Source organism: Musca domestica, unplaced genomic scaffold (assembly GCF_030504385.1).
Source record: "Musca domestica strain aabys unplaced genomic scaffold, Musca_domestica.polishedcontigs.V.1.1 50, whole genome shotgun sequence".
Classification (NCBI taxonomy): Eukaryota; Metazoa; Arthropoda; class Insecta; order Diptera; family Muscidae; genus Musca; species Musca domestica.
This window is the reverse complement of record NW_026712347.1, coordinates 784,228-804,405: the sequence shown is the minus strand read 5'-3', so window position 1 is coordinate 804,405 and position 20,178 is coordinate 784,228. Positions and strand designations below refer to the sequence as shown.

General features: G+C 36.1%; 1 protein-coding gene and 1 non-coding gene across 2 annotated transcripts in view; one reads left to right on the top strand and one right to left on the bottom strand.

Annotated features, from left to right (window-relative positions):
* Positions 1-14,515: 14,515 nt before the first annotated feature.
* The window catches only part of LOC101887338 (beta-glucuronidase), a 35,754-nt gene continuing 30,091 nt past the window's right edge, over positions 14,516-20,178 (top strand). The window contains exon 1 of the mRNA XM_011294242.3: positions 14,516-14,655. The gene's annotated coding sequence lies outside the window, so the exon portion shown is untranslated. The remainder of the gene's footprint in view (positions 14,656-20,178) is intronic.
* TRNAE-UUC (transfer RNA glutamic acid (anticodon UUC)) lies at positions 18,906-18,977 on the bottom strand. The gene has a single exon. It is a non-coding gene; the product is annotated as a tRNA-Glu (tRNA).

The following is a 20,178-nucleotide window of genomic DNA, read 5'->3' as shown; positions in this document are numbered from 1 at the left end:
GATGACCATTGGATTCTATTTAGCCTTAAAAATACTAAGAGCACGACGGAGTGCATGAAAATTGGGAAAATGTCCCTGGTCAAAATGCTAATGGTAATATCTGGGCAGTGCTCATAACATAATTTCAAAAGCGAAATCTTCCAAAATGGATTTGGACATGGGGGGGCTTCTTACATATTGTAGTGTTGTAGGGTATCTCATGGTCGGCCCCGCACGACTATAGCCTTTGCTTATTTGTTTTTTAATATAATCATTCACGAAGTGATATCATACAATCTTTAGCAATATTATTTGGCATGAAAGATTAAAATGACTCCATCAAATTTAATGAAAATCGATTCCGAATTTTACATGCCTCCCATATATTAATTCCCTCTGAAACCAAACCTTAACTGCTCTAAGGCTAAATGTTGGTGGTGGTGGTATGATCTACTTCAAATAAATTCTTCTTTTACGGGAGCTCTACTAAATATGCATTATTGTTTTGTTTTTATTTCCCAAAAAAAATCTGTAAGTGGACTTCAGAGATTTTCGGCATTTTGCAGCAAATCTTTTAACTTCTTCAGCTGAATTGCTTTTAATTATTAACATCTGACTGAACAATTAAAGTAAGACTTTTCACCAAAAAACTGATCTAAATTCTCGTAAACAGTTTCCAGGTTAAAGTTCATCGTTTTGTATGAGCGTTGATGTCTAAATTTAAGCCTTAATTTCGATTCCAAAATTTTTCTTATTACTTCCCCTTTGCTTAAGCTGTTCCCAAAAAAACAGATATTTAATGCAATTATTAATTATTATTCCTTGCACAATGGTTCATTCAACCACAGAACTTCACACAATTGTCCTTTTCCCAATTAGTAAGCCAACAAATTTCCCCCCAAATACAAATTTTCCACAGATTATCCAAAATAAAAAAATCATACCCTTATTAGTTATTAATAATTCTAATATCAGTCAGTACCATGTGATTTGAAAGCGAATGCTTAGTGGCTTATGAAATAATTGACAGGTGTCCTTTTCGACATGCAAATAGATATTAACAAACTCACATGGCTCACCTGGTGGTGATGAGGACAATTTTTGTTTATTTGTCGTCCTTAGAAACAATGATGAATACGACCACGTGTAATTAATGTTTTCCATGGGACTAATCCAATTGGCCCTCTCACACCGACTATCGCTTAATCTTCGGTGGCCAACTGTCCAATGTCATCCGAGTGAGCAGCAACAGTTCTATTGTCATTATCCTGTCAAGAGGCCAAAGACAAAAGTGAATGGCCCCAAGTGAATTGGATTTTTTTTCTATTTTTTATTTCATTTGAAGGTAGTGATAATTACACAAGTGACACACCGCGCTCTCAGAGACACACACAAACACATACACACATTTTATTATCTAGTGAACTTGACATTCAAATATTTGTTTTATAACGGGAATAAAAATGTAAGTTGTTGCATTTAGAATTGGATAAAAAAAAGGATGACGACTGGGGATATTTACCAACTTTCGTTAAATGAGCAAATTAATTTAATTTCAGCTCTCCTTTATTTCAATCGCATTTACAAGATTAATTTGTAAAGATATTCCATTCACTGTCCAATACTCCTCATTAGTATCATAATAGCAAGTGCACGCTACTTCGTCAGGGAAAAGACCACCTTAATATTTTAGATTCATTCCAACAGTTTGTATTAGGACTTTTTAGTACTCAAAGTTTAAAATCTGTTCAGTTTGACAGCATTACTAAATTTTCAGAATATCAAAATATTCTATATATTATTCAAGTTTTTCCTTTATCGGAAAGGGTAATAGCAAATGTTTATCTTTTATACGAAATAAGCTTCCAAACCTTTCATTTTGAAGTTTCCGGAGGGAAATATTAGAAAAACCATATCACACTGGATCCACATCCAACTTTTCTTTCCAAAACTGTTTCAACGTCTCCATATGTAAACTCAAAAAGCAACAGTGGCCTTAATATCTAATTTCAGACCTTAATACCAAATTTAGGAATATTTAATACGCATATCCAAAACAATCTTCATCTCTCACTCCTACATACCAAAAGTGATCCAAAATGAGTACAATTTAGGACTTTTCGAACAATTTTAGAACGTATTTGCAAAGTACCAGATAGCAACAGAATCTCTATTATGAAATATCAGGATTCAATATGTTTCCCTTTACCAAATTTACCAAATTTTGTAGCATATAGTACTTTTCCATTTATAGGACACATTTCCAAAATCATACATCCATATCTCAATCCTAGATATCAACAGCGGCCCAATACCCAATTTAGTATTTTTCGAACCTGTATAGCACATATAGGGTGAGATAAAAAAAAACCTGCAACAAAGTCAAACGCCATAATTTTTACATTTTTTTAAATTTTATTGAATGAAAGCAGAAATATCGAAAATAGCATCAAATTTTAGAATAACTTCAGATTTGTTCGAATTGGTCACCTTTTGGCTCAAATTATGGGTAATGAAACCGACACACGCTGCCCGAATATTGCTCTGCGGTAGTTTGGATCATACCGGCGAAGCGCTTGCTGGAGGTGATCGACACTTTGGCATTTTTTAGTGCCAACCTTGCTTTCCAATATACTCCATACCCAATAGTCCAACGGATAGCTGAGTGCTGAGTCCTGTTGGAATGTCCAAGGTCTGTGGACAAATGTTTGCGTGCCCAAGGCTTTAATACACCCTCCAGAATGTTTTCGCGATAATATTCGGCAATTTTAACAGCTGTCGTACGGGTGGCTTAGAAATGACAGCAGTCTGAAGTTGGTTGCAGGTTTTTCATCTCACCCTGTATTTCCAAAACAACCTCCATATTTTAACAACATACAACAACAGTGAAATCTATATCAAATTTGAGGATTTCAGCTCCATTCCTACACCCAATACCAAATTTTTGCACCATTTAGTACTTTTCGTACAATTAAAGTACATACTTCCAGAACCACCTACATATTTTAACCCCAGACACCAACAATGACATCCACATCAAATTTCAGGATTTAAGCTCTATTCCTTCAACCAATAACTAATGTAGTACTATTTAGTACATTTCGTACAATTATAGTACAAATTTCCCAAACCACCTCCATCACCACCTCAATTTCCGATATCAACAAAGATCTCAATATCAAATTTCTCGATTCTAGTCCAATATCTTCACCCAATTTCCAATTTAGTACCACTTAGTACTTTTCGAACAATTGTAGTACCCATCTCCACAGCCACCCCAATACTGTAACCACAGACACCAACAATGACATTCACATCAAATTTCAGGATTTCAGCTCTATTCCTTCACCCAATACCAAATTAAGTACTGTTTAGTACATTTCGTACAATGATAGTACACATTACCAAAACCACCTCCATATCTTAATTCGATATACCAACAGAGAAATACATTTTAAATTTCGAGATTCCAGCCCTATCCCTACACCCAATCCTAAATTATTACCACTTAGTACTTTACGAACATTTATAGTACACATTTCCGAAACCACCTCCATATGTTAAACACAGACACCAACAGTGACATTTATATCAAATTTCATTATTTCAGCTCTATTCCTTCACAAAATACCAAATTCTACACGTTTCCTAAACTACCTCAATATCTCACTTCCAGACACAAATAGTGACACCTATCAGGATTCAGGATTCAGTCAAAACTCAAAATATTATACGTATCCCTTCACTCAATACCAAATCAAGTACTATTCCGTACTTTTTTGTACAATTATAGAACACATTTCCGAAACAACCTCCATATGCCCAGGCTACACATGAACAGCCACCCAACCACCAAATTCCGATTTTAAGCACTATCTGTTCACCCAATATTGTACCAAATATAGTACAATTAATACTTTCCGTGCCTTTGTAGCACACATTTTCTAAACCACCTCTTTAGCACAAACCAACCAACGGCAGGGTCCTATCCCTTTACCCAATACCAAATTTAGTACCATTAAGTATTTTTCGTACAAATATTGGACGGAAATAGTATAACATTTTAGAATAAGTTTAGATTTGTTCGAATTGGTCACTTTTTGCACGAATTATGGCCTTCAAATGGCTAATGAAACTGTCACACTCTGCCCGAATGTTGCTCTGCGGTATTTTGGACCATTCCCGGCAAAGCGCTTGCTTGAGGTGATCCACACTTTGTCATTTTTTAGTGCCAACCTTGCTTTCCAAAATACTCCAGACACAATAGTCCAACGGATTGGTATCCGGAGATTTTGGTGGCCGTTGTGCGCTGGAAATGAAGCGAGAAACCTCATTTTATTACCATTCTTGGGTGGCGCGTGCTGAGTGCGATGGTGCTGAGTCCTTTTGGAATATCCAAGGTCTGCGGCCAAAATGTTTGCAGGTCCAATACTATTATAATACACCCTCCAGATTATTTTCGCAATAACATTTGACATTTACTCTGGTGACACGGTCGATTACTACGAGCGGAGAGCGACCATCAGCTGTTATGGCGGCCCACACCATCACCATGGCCGGCGCTTGAGTTCTGTTGGCCAATCGAAGGTGCACATTTTCAGCTGACCTCTTTTGCAAATAAACACGATCATTTTGTTTGTTTACAAACTGCTGGATAATGAATTTTTTTCATCGGAGAAAACCAAATTCGGCAGTTCACAACTTTCGCCGAAGCAACTATTTAGCTCTTTCAAGTCTACTCACGAGCCATTTTTCGACGCGGGTTTCGATCAAGTCGCTTCTTTACTTTTCTGCTGATGTTTCTGTTTTCTTCCATCCACTTCTTTGACGTCGGGCTAAGTTACCAGTGTCACGGTAACGAGCGATGGTACGAGACACTAGCGATTTATTCACATTTAAATGCTGGAGTGCTCTAACGATAGCCACTTGTGGTTTTCCAGCCAAATATAAAGAAATCACAATATCACGCTTGAATTCCATCACGAGTAACCTTTTTTCTGGAAAATTCTTACGGAAATGCTTTTGTACGCTTGTAAATAGTACTATACTGAGCTGTCCCTGGAATAATTTTAACAGCTGTCGGACGAGTGGCCTGGAAATGACAACAGTCTGAAATTGGTTGCAGTCTTTTCATCTCACCATGTAGTACTATTTAGTACTTTTCGTGCACTTGTACAAGGCGATCGGCCGAGAATATCGCTGCCGTACGAGCCAGTGTTGAGAGGTCCCCAAGAACATTCCAAAAACGCCGTTCTCAGCAGTTGGGCATGGCTCGGTCCACTTTACAACGGATTATTCGCATTGATTTGCATTTGTTCCCGTACAAAATTCAATTGACGCAAAGAATGTTGCCTGCGGACAAGCCTCGTTGATTGGAATGGTCCGACGAATATGGGCAACCCTGTACTATCCTGCACTCCATCAGTGACTCTTATTTCAGAATTTTAGCTTTTTCCGTTTGTCCAATACAAAGCATTTAATTGTAGTTTATTTTAGTACTTTTCATACCCTTATAGTACGAATTTTCAAAAAACCCGAATTATGATCCGCCTATCTTTTAAAATTTACAACATCTATGGTCCATTTAATTGCTCAAACTCAAAATATTTACATTTCCCCAAACGAAATTTTATTCATTTGAACTTTCAACAATTCTTAAAATACTCTGGCAGACCATTACCTCGGCAGCCATGAAAAAAATACAAACAATCCAATCACCTATCCCCAAATAGTTCTTTGTTTTGTTTTTCGAAATTGCTTCGAGTCATTTACAAAATTAAAACAAAACAAACGCACTCACATGTCACCGCGGCTATTTGAAGAGAAGAGATTAAGTTTTGATGGTATTGGAGGAGACTTTTTTGTAGGTCGTGACAAATACAAAATAGGTGTCATAATCATTAAGCACCCGTGCTCCAAGGAACAAACAATGCTTCGAATGTTAATCGAACTGTATGCATTGTTAATGGTTAATTTGGTGACAAATAAAACGCCAACGCTATTTTATAGCCGTTTAGCGGGGAACGAGTTATTACTTTAATAAGATATTGATATGGCCTGTCGAAAAGCCCAGGTGGGATACAAAATTATATATTTTCAATATTTCAAATTGAGAATAAGAATAGCTATCATATTACAGTATCTGATTTGAGATTTTCGAGGGTAATATCCAAATTTTTAAATGAATTCACACCTTCCCACCTTTTTATACCCTCTACCATAGTATGGAGGGTATATTAAGTTTGTCATTCCGTTTATAACACCTCGAAATATACAATTTAGCCCCCACAAAGTGTATATATTCTTGATCAGCATACAATTATATGTCGATTAGCGATGTCCGTCTGTCACTCTAGCTTCCGAACGAAATGAAGTAGATTGATAAAATTTTACTCAAATTTATATTATGTCTGCAGCACTTTTGGTATTGAAAATGGACCATGTAGGCCCATGTTTTGGCATAGCCCCCATACAACGGTACCTCCCAATATTCGGTTTCTTGATGATTTTAGCGACATTATTCACCGGAAGTGTTTTAAGTTTGGTATTTGAAGTTCGAAAGGGAAAGTACAGCCTAAGACAGAAAAGTGTCTATGCAGGTCCACGTCTTCGTATAGCCCCATATAAGGGTACCTCCCGATATTCGGTATTTTGATGATTTTAGCGACAGTATTCACCGGAATTGTTTCAATTTTGGTATTTGAAGTTCGTAATAGATACTACAGCATAAGACAGAAAATGGGTCATGTAGGCCCACGTCTTCGTATAGCCCCCATATAACGGTACCCAACGATATTCGGTATTTTAATGATTTTAGCTACATTATAAACAGATATTTTTCAAAGTTCCGCATTTTAATATTGCAATACATTATGACAAAAGTTGCCTTTGCTGGTCCACGTGGTCGCATAGACCCTAATATATGGCTACATTCGGTATTTTTAAGATTTTAACAGAATTTTTAATGGATTTTATTTTTTATACCCTACAACACTATGCTTCAAAGATCTCTTATATGTCGAGAACGGCTGAACTGATTTCGACAATTCTCATTAATTCGGAATGGCCTCTTGGCAGGAAAGAAACAACGTCTAAAAATCGCATAATAATATCTCTCTAAAGGTGAAAATATTGATTTTGTAACATTTTCTCATATTTTTTTCAATTTTGTCATATTTTTGGCATATTTTAATTTTGAATTAAACATTTGGTAATATTTCTACAGCTAACAAAACTAAGTAGTTAGGATATCAGGATATCATATATAGATCGCATTTATGGCCCGATCTTAACGAAATGGGGATCAGATGAGGGTTAGAATAGAAGCCTACTCTTTTTGGAGATGATCGCCATATATTTAGGGGTTGAAATGGACAAATGGAATGGACTCCAAATTGTCAGCAGGTCGTAATTACTGCCCGATCCTCACGCATATTTGAAAGGGGGTTACGGGCATTGCAAAAAGCCAAGCAGTTTTGGATGGCCATTCAAAAATATTCAATATGTGAAATAGTTTGCCAACTTTTGTAGACAAAATACGAAAATGTCCATTCCAGTGACTTTTTGGAGAATTCACAAATACAGGAAAGATGCACTTCTGACTATTTCGTTGAAGAACATAGTCAAATGTCTGTATCTCATATAGATGCGTTTCAGTCAAAAATCAATAATAAATGTTAATATTTTGCCACTTCTGAGAGATTATAGGTCTTCGGGAAATATTGGTTCCAGATCTAGGAAGACCATTTACGTGCAACATCTACCAATAAATTGGAAATGAGCAAATTAGTTAAAGTTGCTATTTTTCGAAAATTAGAGAACGAAACCTGATGGTTTTCTTTTATTATTTGTTACAATATCTTGTGGAATTCTTTCGAGTATCTCGCCTATATAAACTGTATCGTTTATTATAGTGTTGTAGGGTATTCAACGGTCGGTCCCGCTCGACTGTAGCCTTTGCTTACTTGTTTTTTTTTTTTTAATTGCCAAATTCGTTGCGAATTTGGCCGAACTTACAACTTTTTTACTTGCTTTAAATTACATTTGTGAAATTGATTTTGGGTAATTTGGTCCTATATCAATCTACTTCATTTATTCCCCTGTAGACAAAAATATAAACTATGTTTTCTTTTCTATGGTTGTAGAATTCGCTGGTTTTCCGTGGATTTTGTCCCAACTACGTTACTTAGTTTCGACTTAACCCCAGCGGTTCTTGCCAGCTTTGATACAGCATTGCCACAGCTACAAATTACACTTTTTTTGCATCACCCAGTGCCTTTATTTACATTTCCGCTTCTTCCCCTCCCAACAACAGATGGTCGTTTCAACTTTATTTGTTTACATTTTCAAAATAAAATAAACTGAAAAATAAAAACAAAAACAAATAGATGACTGACGGACTGGCTGGCTGGCTAACTGAAATTAAGACAAGCCATTTTCATTCATGTCCGCACACAATAGCTTTCTTCGATATGTGCAAACACAACAACACCATGAAATATGATAACAACAAACATTGCAAAAATGTGACAGTTTTCTTAACCGAATACACTTTTCTGCAAAATATTTGAATATTATATTAAGCGAAAAAAGTGAATGCAAAATAAGTTTAAATGGTTTTAAATGGGTTTTTTGTGAGTAAACATTTTTAAACTCTATTTTGAATGGAGGTTTCCTTCGATATTCACTTACGTAAGAAACACTTATTTAAAATTGTGAAAATTTGTCACTGTTAGCGCCTACTTCTTATTCTTATTATTCTTAGAAGTTTTTATTCATGTCTCCGTTTTTTTAAATAAAATAGGATTCAGAATATTTAATTTGTGGTACTAATATGTTTTGTAAAAACTACTTTTGGGTAGGGTTTAATGAAACGTCTGATGCTCAATATTTTGAAGAATCCTGCCACATTTTCCAAACAAGTGATTAGATAAAGCTCTACTGTTTAATATAAACTCCATTAATGGTACCTCTCGATTTGTGGTATTTTGTATGTTTCAGATGAGTTTCGGTACCTCCCGATATTCGGTAGTTCAGATGTTTCTGCCACAATTTCCAACAACTAGCTCTGCTTTAGCACTTTATATTCTTATAAGATAAATATTTACCTTACTAATATTTTTATACCCTCCACCATACATAATATGGAGGGTATGTTAGGTTCGTCATTCCGTTTGTAACTCATCGAAATACGCACGACAGATGATACTCTTGATCAGCATAAAATTATAAGACGATCTTGCTCTGTCCGTCCGTCCGTCTGTCTGCTATAGTCAAAACGAATGAAGATAGGAAGCTGAAATTGACACCGATCAGTTTTTTTTCTGCAGGCAGGTTAAGTTCAAAAACGGGCTATATCGGTCCCCGACATCGTATAGCCCATCATATAACGATATGCCCCCAATATTCGGTATTTTGATGATTTTAGCCAATTTTTTCAATGGAATTGACTGAAAATCCACACTTTACCCCCTAGAAGAGAATTGTCTATATAAGACCACGATATTGCACATCCCCGTTATAATGCTACCTGCCGATATTCGGTATTCTGATGATTTTAGCGACAGTTTCGACCGGATTTTTTTTTTGAAATATTGTATTTAAAGTTCGTAATGGGTACTATGACAAAAATTGTGTATGCAGGTCCACATCTTCGTATAGGCCCCAAATAACGATGCCGATTATCGGGACTTTGAAGATTTTAGAGACATTAACCGGAATCGTTTCAAATTTCTTATTTGAGGCTCAAGTTCAGTGGTTCACATTAAATTTTGAACCATGGCACGATTTTTAAGACTCGAACCGTGGTTTTGATTCGCTGCGGTTCAGTTCAGTGCTATTTGCAAACATATATTTATCAAGTTCCGCTCACAAACTGCTAGTCAAAATACAATAAATTAACCAAAGTAAAGTAGCCTTCAAGCATTTTCCAATATACAGGGCGAGATAAAAACTGCAACAAAGTCAAACCCCATATTTTTAATTTTTATTGAATGAAAGCAAAAAATGTCGGAAATAGCCTCAAATTTTAGAATAAGTTTAGATTTGTTCGAATTGGTCACCTTTGGCTCGAATTATGGCCTTCAAACGGCCAATGAAACCGTCACACGCTGCCCAAATGTTGCTCTGCGGTATTTTGGCCCATTCCCGGCGAAGCACTTGCTAAAATTGATCGACACTTTGGAATTTTTTAGTGCAAACCGTGCTTTCCAAAATACTCCAGACACAATTGTCCAATGGATTGGTATCCGGAGATTTTGGTAGCCATTGTGAGCTGGAAATGAAGCGAGGAACCTCATTTTGTAACCATTCTTTGGTCGCCTGTGCTAAGTGCGATGGTGCTGAGTCCTGTTGGAATGTCCAAGGTCTGGGCCCAAAATGTTTGCGTGTCCAAGGCTTTAATAAACCCTTCAGAATATTTTCGCGATAATATTCGGCATTTATTCTGATACCTCGGTCAATTAGTACGAGCGGAGAGAGACCATCAGCTGTTTTGGCGGTCCACACCATCACCATGGTCGACACTTGACTTCTGGTGGCTAACCGCAGGTGCTCATTTTCAGCTGACCTCTTTGGCAAGTAAACACGATTATTTTGTTTACTTACAAAACTGCTGTACAACGAATGTTTTCTCATCGGAGAAAACCAAATTCGCCAGTTCACCACTTTCGGCCAAGCGAATCAACTCTTTAGCTCTTTTGAGTCAATTTTCTTTCTGTTGCGGAGTAAGTTCTTGCACTTTTTGGAATTTTAATGGCTTTACCCCGAGCTCATGTTTCAGTATTTGCCGAATGGAATATTGCGGTATGTTCAGCTCACGAGCCATTTTTTGGCCACTACGACTCGGGTTTCGATTAAACCGCTTCTCTGCTTTTTGAACCATTTCTGCTGATGTTGCTGTTTTCTTCCGTCCACTTCCTTGACGTCGGGCTACGCCACCAATATCACGGAAACAAGCGATGGTACGAGAAACAAAAGATTTATTCACATTTAAATGCTGGAGTGCTCTAACGATAGAAACCACGCTTGAATTCCATCACGAATAACTTTTTTTCTGGAAAATTCTCACCAAAATGCTTTTGTGCGCTTGTAAACAATATAATGACCTGTCACTGGAATAATTATACCCTACACCACAAGGTGGTCAGGGTATTATGTCTTTGTGCATTTGTTTGTAACAGGCAAAAAGAAACGAGATAGACCCATAGTTCCTTTTGATGATCTGCATAGAATCACATTTTGAGTCGATTTATGCATGTCCGTCCGTCCGTCTGTCCATGTATTTTTGTAAACCAAGTACAGTTCGCATTTATTGACCGATGCAGATGAAATTTTGCACAAATCATTTGTTTGACCCAAGGACGAACCCTACCGAAATTCAAAATTTAGATATAGTTCCCATATATATCTTAGTCCGATTTGGTTTTTATTGTGCACCAAACGTGTAATATCAGCCCGAATAGTATGGAATTTCGCACATACAACCAAATTAGGCCTGAAAATAAGTATGCCAAATTTAATCGAGATACGTTCAGATTTGGATATTTCTCCCATATATAACTTCGTTCGATTTACCCTTTATTGTGCATCAAACGTCTAATATTTGCCCAAATGGGACGGAATTTGGCACACACGACCTAATTGAGTCTAGAAAGTAATATGCCAATTTCGATGAAGATCGGTTCAGATATAGCTATAGCTTCCATATATATTGTTCATCCGATTTGTTATTTTTGTCCTCTGCAGCCGTAATATGCACTCCGTAACAACACTATTTGGGGAAATTTATCAACTATAGTTCAGAAATACCTTTGTTAAATTTTATTGAGATCGGTTCAGATTTGGACATAGCTCCCATATATAACTTCGTCCGATTTACCCTTTATTGTGCACCAAACGTCTAATATTATCCCAAATGGGATAGAATTTGGCACATACGAATTGAGTCTAGAAGCTAGTATGTCAAATTTGGTGAAGATCGGTTCAGATATAGCTATAGCTCCCATATATACTGTTCATCCGATTTCTAGTATTTGTTACCCAAAGCCGTAATATGCACTCCGTAACAACGATATTCAGGGAAATATATCAAATACAACTCAGAAATATCTTTGCCAAATTTTATAGAGATCGGTTCAGATTTGGATATAGCATACATATCTTTATCTGATTTCAAATTAATTTTGCACCATATAGGCAATACAAGTCCGAATTTAAAAGATACAAATGCTTCGGCATATTTAGTCCTTTGAACTTTAAATTATAATTATAGCGTGTATGATTGAATTCTCCCATAAAAACTTTTAATTGTTATGTGGAGCTCAACTAAATTAGCAAAGTGGTGTAGGGTATCATAAAATCGACCCGCCCGACTTTAGGACTTTCTTTACTGGTTTTATATCGTATCTGACCTAAGACAGATATAACTATTACAACGTTCCAGATTTTCATTTGTTGGTAAAAATATTAAGATGTTCGAAATTCGAAGGCATTCGAACTCTCATTTCACATTTTATAAAAGTAAAAATTATTCAAAATGTTGACCCTTTGTGTGTGAGGTGCCAGAAGACGTAGTTCGACATATACCATCTTTCCACTTAGTCTTGTGTTGATAGAAATATTGAGATGCGCCAAGTTTGAAAATATTCGGATTCTCATTTTGCGTTTTATGAGCTTCATGGTTATACAAAGTGTTGACCCTTGTGGGAAAGGTACCAGCAGGAGTTCATCAATATCTACCATCTTCACAGCTGATCTTGTGTTAGCAGAAATAATGAGATGTGCCGAGTTTGAAAGTGATCGAATGCTCATTTCGATTTTTATGAGCTTCATGGTTATTCAAAATTTTGACCCGTAGTGGGGATGGATCTTCCCACCTAGCCTTGTGTTAATAGAAATATTATAATGTGCCAAGTTTGAAAATATCGTATTCTCATTTTGCGTTTTATGACCCTCAAGGTTTAATAAAATTTGGACACCTTTGTGGGGAGATACCAGAAGGAGTTGAACAATATCTACCACCTTTACACCAGATCTTAAACCAGTAGAAATTTGGGATGAGTGAAATTTGAAAATAATCGGATGTTAATTTCGCGTTTTATGCTTCACGATTATTCAAAATGTTTACCCGTTGTGGTGAAGGTACCGGAAGGAGTGGTCCGAAATATTCTGTATTCACATACGATTTTGTGTGGATAGAAATGTTGGAATGTGCGAAATTTGAAAAGAATCGCATTTCATAAGAGTTATAATTATTGAAAATGTTCAGCTTTTGTGGGTGAGGTACATGATAGAGTGGACCTATATTGACCATTTTCGCACCTGTCCGAGCAGTGATAAAAATATTGGGATTTACAAAGTTTGCACAAAATTGGATTACATTTTCTTGTTTTATTCTGTAAATTATTTTCTGTGAAATTTTTAACCTTTAGTGGCGGAGGTACCAAAAGGAGTGATATTGCATATCTCCGATTTCGGTCTAAGTTTAGATCAAATCGGATACTGCTTTCGAGAGTTATCTGCGCACCAGCTGTGACGATATTTTCACACAAGTCAGAATTTCAGAAAACATTACATCTAATTCTATATAAAATTAATCGATTCATATTTTTGGTACATTTCAGACAAAGAGATAGCATTTTGAAGACATCAGAGTGGTTCAGATGGAAAATGCAATACGTAATTTAAATAAAATAAGGTTAAACCCATGTTAAAATTAAGAAGGTAAAGTCCTTCAAATAAGCTTACCCATCTCTGTATTTTCTGTAACTTTCATTGAAAAATTCCACTCCACAGAAAACAGGGTCTCAACTCTGATTCGTCTTTATACAATGGATTTGTAAACATAAATTTTGATAATGAGATGTTGTCAAATAAATAATTTTGAAAAAATTGTAAACATATGATTGCATGACTTTACCTTCTTAATTCTACCATAGCTACTATAACTGAATTTTAAATTTCTAAAAATTAACTATTTTCAATGTACGTTCAATAGAGAAACTTTGTAGACCAGTGTTAAAAATATGTTAACATGATTTTGTTTTTGGTTTATTTCTCTGCGGACACGTACTTTTTGCGCCTCTTCTTTATGCTATGGTCAGACGCGGAATTCAACAAAGTTGTGATGCACGAACCTCCGCCTCTTTAAGGGTTAGTTTTGAGTTACGAGCTTCAGTTGGTTTTTCAAATTGGACGGGAGAGGTTGTAAGCGATACAAAAAAAGCGTTTAACAGAATTAAAATAAAACGGGGCTTGAAACGCTAAAGAAAACCTTTGATTGTTGAAGTCGGTGTTGGTGTTGCTGTTTTGTTTTCTGCTACCGTCGCTGGTTGTTGTTGTTTGCATGCACCCACCTAATGTTGCTACCGTATCAAAAGTGCCACAAACTGAATATCAATTGATTTGATAGGAGCAGAGTTGGAAAAAAGTGAAATGTTTGCTGAAATCCAGCAATAAATTTGTTGTGCGGGCATTATTTTTGGCAACGTAACTCTTTTTTTTTTTTTTTTTTTTGGATTATTTAATCAATTAAATTATTCGAAGATAATTATTTTGTGTCTTTATTTAATATTCAAATCGATAAATGTGTGCTTTGAAACCTAAATAACCTAACCTATTAGTGTCCAGTGTCCATCACAGAGAAAAAACCATTTGTTTATCGGAGAGAAAGAAAAGGTAAGAAATTGAATTTTCAAAGAATTTCAGTGTCATCCGGCGTATGTCACATGCGGCGGAAAAGTACACTGATAAAAAATTAATTAAAATGTTTCGAATGATTTGGGGTTTCTGTTGTTCCTTGTGACATTAAGGGAGATCATTGCAAACCGTTCATTGGGAATCTGTAAATAATAAAAGCAAGTACATCAAATTTGGTGAAAATCGGTTCAGATATAGCTTTAGCTCTCATATCTATGTTTCATCTGATTTGGGGTTTTAAGTCCGTCACATTCGTAATATGCACTTCACAAGAACGATATTCGGTACCAGATATCTTATAGAGCTCGGAAATACTTTTGCAAATATTATCGAGATCGTCTCAGATTTCGATACACTAGATGGTTAATATCAGTCCAAATGGAGTGAATTTTGGCACTTCTGAACGAAATTCAGTCAGTACATAAAATTTGGTGAAATCGGTTCAGACATAGCTATGGCTCCCATATACAGGGTGAGAAAAAAACTGCAACAAAGTCAAACACATAATTTTTAATTTTTTTTAAATTCTATTGAAGGAAAGCAAAAAATTTCGGAAATAGCATCAAATTTTAGAATAAGTTTAGATTTGTTCGAATTGGTCACCTTTTGTACGAATTATGGGCTTCAAACGTCCAATGAAACCGTCACACGCTGCCCGAATGTTGATCTGCGTTATTTTGGCCCATTCCCTGCGAAGCGCTTGCTTGAGGTGATCGATACTTTGGTATTTTTTAGTGCCAACCTTGCTTTCCAAAATACTCCATACACAAGAGGAACCTCATTTTATAAGCATTCTTGGGTGGCGCGTGCTAAGTGCGATGGAGCTGAGTCCTGTTGGAATGTCCAAGGTCTGCGGCCAAAATGTTTAATACGCCCTCCAGAATATTTTCGCTGTAATATCCAGCATTTATTCTGATGCCACTGTCGATTAAGACGAGCGGAGAGCGACCATCGGCTTTTATGGCGGCCCACACCATCACCTGACCGGCGCTTGAGTTCTGGTGGCCAACCGAAGGTGCTCATTTTAAGCTGACCTCTTTGGCAAGTAAACACGATCATTTTGTTTGTTACAAACTCCTCATCGGAGAAAACCAAATTCGGCAGTTCACCACTTTCAGCCAAGCAAAGCAACTCTTTAGCTCTTTAGAGTCTATTTTCTTTCCGTCGCGGTGTAAGTTCTTGCACTTTTTGGAATTTCAATGGCTTTACCCCAAGCTCATTTTTCAATATTTGCCGAATGGAATATTGCGATATGTTCTGGTCACGAGCCATTTTTCGACCAGCGTCGGCTGGAGTGCTCTAACGATAGCCACTTGTAGTTTTCCAGACAAATTTTTCCACGCATTTGCCTGAAAATTGGTATATGTAGATCATTGGTATATGTAGATCTAGTTTCACTGGCGGAACATTTCATGTATAGGTCCATATTTTCGTATATCCCCCATATAATGGTACCTCCCGATATTCGGTATTTTAACGATTTTTGCACCTTTTCCATGGATTTGTCTTAAAATTGGTATATGTAGGTCATAATGGGTTCTAGTTCCGGTGGTGAAACATTGTATGTATAGGTCCATATTTTCGCATAGCCCTCATATAACGGTACCTCCCGATATTCGGTATTTTGATGATTTTCGCCACATTTCCCACGGATTTGTCTATAAATATAAATAGGGTTTCACTCCAGTGGCAGAACATTTAATATCTATATCCATGTTTCCTATGGCCACTATATAATGATAGCCACTGATGTTCGGTATTTTGATAATCCTTGTCACATTTACCCACGGAAGTTTTTTAAATTTGGCATTTGAAACTTGCAATAGATAACAATCCCTGTAGTATAAGGTTGTCTAAATTGGTACATTTTTTGGTATGGCCCCATATAATATAATCCTGGTATAAAAGATAAAAATATCTCATTTAAAGTTAGTGAAAATCGATTCAGTCTCCAATATATTAGTTCCCTCTGAAACCAAATTATAACTTTCCTGAAGCCAAATGTTGGTAGGTGGTATGACAGGGGGCTGCGAAAAATACTATAACCTGGAAACCTTTTGATGAGAACAAATTGTACCTGTTGGAATCGAAAATGTTAAATCGTAGGTGAATAGTTGAAAATCAACAGTTAAATTTATATAGGATCCATGCTTGAAAGTGGACCGATTGAGTCCAATTTTCCACACCTATCACATTAGAGAAAATAGCAACTGTTGAGCCTTAAAATAACTATTTCATTTAAAATGTATAAAAATGTCAAAAAATAAGCGATTCCCGCCTCCGACCTACCTATTTTGTTGAGTGTCAATGCTACGTGTGACTATCACACTATATTTTCTGCTATTGTTTCTACGATTGTTTTCTTTGATTCTGTTTTCATTTGTTTTGAATTTTCTTGTCGTTTGTATTCAGTGTCATTCGGTTAACAATGTGGAAAATCGCGATAAGAGTGTGAAAAATAAATCACAAAAAATACAATGCAACAAACTATGTACAGCGTATTATGTATTTCCGCAAACAATTTGTTAATGGTTAAAGTTCAGTTATGGACCTCAAGTTAAATTAATCGTTTTAAGGTTGGACTTGGAGAACCTACACGGTGCTCGCTTTGATGTCATCCTACGAAATTTTAAAAATAACGAAAGAAAACGTATATAATTTTTATCGATTATGAAAATTATAAACAATCTTTTTATACCCTCAGCCATATGGCTACAGAAGGTATATATCATTTGATACGGTCAAAACGTGCCTGGTCGAAATAACGGCTTTACACTCTAGGTATCTTTGGACCAAATCCGTTTCAGGACATTTGGAGTCGATCTAGGGATGTCCGTCCGTCCGTCTGTCTGGCTCCTTCTCGTACCTTCCCATAAAAGATCGATATTTTCAAAAAATATTTTTTCTGCACGGAAAGAGAAACGATAATCCGATTTTGCTCCAAGTTAGCAAATCCTAATATTTTTGTCAGTACTACGTCAAGTGCGAAAATGGACAATATCGGTTCACTCTATCAAGTACCTTCCCCACAAAGGGTCAAAATTTTGAATAACTACAACTCTTATAAAATGTGGATTAAGAGTCTGATTGTCATCAAATTCCATACATCCCAATATTTTTATCAACCCAAGGTCTGGTGTTGAGATGGAATGTATCGGTCCGTTCCTTCTGGTACCTCGCCCACAAAAGGTCGAAATTTAAAAAAAAAAGTATTTTTTCACAGAAAGAGAAACGATAATCCGATTTTGATGCAACTTTGCAAATCCTAATATTTGCGTCAGTGATAGGTCAGGTGCGTAATTGGACAGTATCGGTTCACTCCATCAAGTACCCCCACAAAATGTCAAAATTTTGAATAATTACAACTCTTATAAAATGTGACGTAAGAGTCCGATTGTCTTAAAATAGCACACATCCCAATTGTCTTAAAATTTCAAACATGCCAATATTTTGATTAACCCAAGGTCTGGTACCAAGATTAAAAATATCTGTCCACCCCTTCTGGTACCTCCCCCCACAAAAGGTAGAAATTTTGAATATTCGTCAAGATCTGTTATAAAGATGGCAGAGGTCGGGCCATTTCTTTTGCTAACAAGATTTTGAAAAACAAAACGCTCACAGAAAGCGAAATAAGCATTCAAAACTCTTCAAATTTCACACACACAAACATTTTTGGTCTGTTGTGCAGATGATATATATCTGTGAACCCCGTCTGGTACCTCACTCACAAAGGGCTACAATTTTCAATACTTTTATCTGCCATGACTTGCAAAACAAGTCAGCGATTCTTTAGAACTTGCCATAACTAAATATATCTCTTTTAACCAGAAACCTGAGATGAATGTATGATTTCCCTCAAATTGGATATAAATGTTCGATTTTCTTGTAATTTTGCCCATACCAATTTTTTTATAGTAGTAAGCCATACCAATTTTTTTATATGTAATAGGCCATGGGCCAATATTGGCAATTTGACTATTCGAACATTGATTGAGAGTCTACTAAACCGACTGATACTTTTGAACTTGTTTTTGAATCATAATGAAATATAAAAAACATTCCGCCGTGTTGACGTACAAACTATGTGTTCAATAGTCATTTATTGCAATTAGTCATTTACCCGGAAAATTTAAAACATCTAAAAGTGAATTTTTTATACTTTTTTGTGAATAATATTCATGATTTTATTAAAAAGAAGAATAATACTACAAAAAATAAAAAAAAACAATTTCCCATACCGGGAATCGAACCCGGGCCTTCTGGGTGAAAGCCAGATATCCTAGCCACTAGACCATATGGGATATATTGTTATGATTGACTAAGAAGTTTCTTGGAATTTTGCTGTTAAGTCTCGTATTAATAAAACAGCAGTGATTAACAAAGTGTTTAAGTTTTCTTTTAATAGTTTATTTAAATAAGTCGTTTAATACATTTGGACGTTCTCCTACGTTCGTTCTCTGGCACTCGTTGTTGAAACCACGATAATTGGAAAATTAGTCGCATTCTTCTTCTATTATTCTAATAATTTTTTTTACTACATTCGATTGCATTATGCTGTCTAAGCCTTGACAAATTAAGAAAATCATATCAAATACCTTCTTTGAAATATTTAATAGAAATTGTCTCTTTATTTCCCTACGCATCAACGACTAATACCATTAGTAATAGGTATGTGTCCGTCCGTCGATCCATGTTTATTTGTAATCACGCTACATGTTTCAATTATGATTTGATCCTCACGAAATTTAGCATGGAGTTGGGGTCACAGCATATTACTGGGGGAGGGCGGTTGATGGCAAAATATTAAGGGGATGAAATTATCCAAACTGCTTTTATGCCGCACACCACACTGTGGTCAAGGTATTGTGTCTTTGTGCATATGTTTGTAACATAGAAAAGGGAGCGAAATTGACCGTAGTTAATTTTAATGATCGGCATTGAATAACATCTTGAGATGATTTGTGCCTGTCCGCCCGTCTTTTCGTCCCTCCGTCTGTCTATGTATTTTTGTAAACAAAGCACAGGTCGCATTTATTGTCCGATCGACAATAAACGAAGCCTATTGAAATTGGACATAATCGGTCAAAATTTAGATATAGCTCCCATATATGCCAGATTTGCACTTTTACTTACATCGATGATAGGAGAAATATATCAAATACATCTCAGAAATACCTTTGGCAAATTTTTCGAGATCGGTTCAAATTTGGATATAGCTCCCATATTTTATATCTTTACTCGATTTCAAGTTTATTGTGCACCAAATGGTTAATATAAACCCGAATTGAATGGATTTTGGCACATACGAATTTAGCGTGTATCAAATTTGGTGAAAATCGGTTAAGATATGGCCATAAGTCCCATATATATGTTTCATCAGATTTGGTATTCAAGCCCCTCACACCCGTAAAATGTTTTCCACAACAACGGTATTTAGCGCTAGCTATCTGATATAGCATAAAAATACCTTTTTTTATCCGATTTCACGTTTATTGTGAGTAT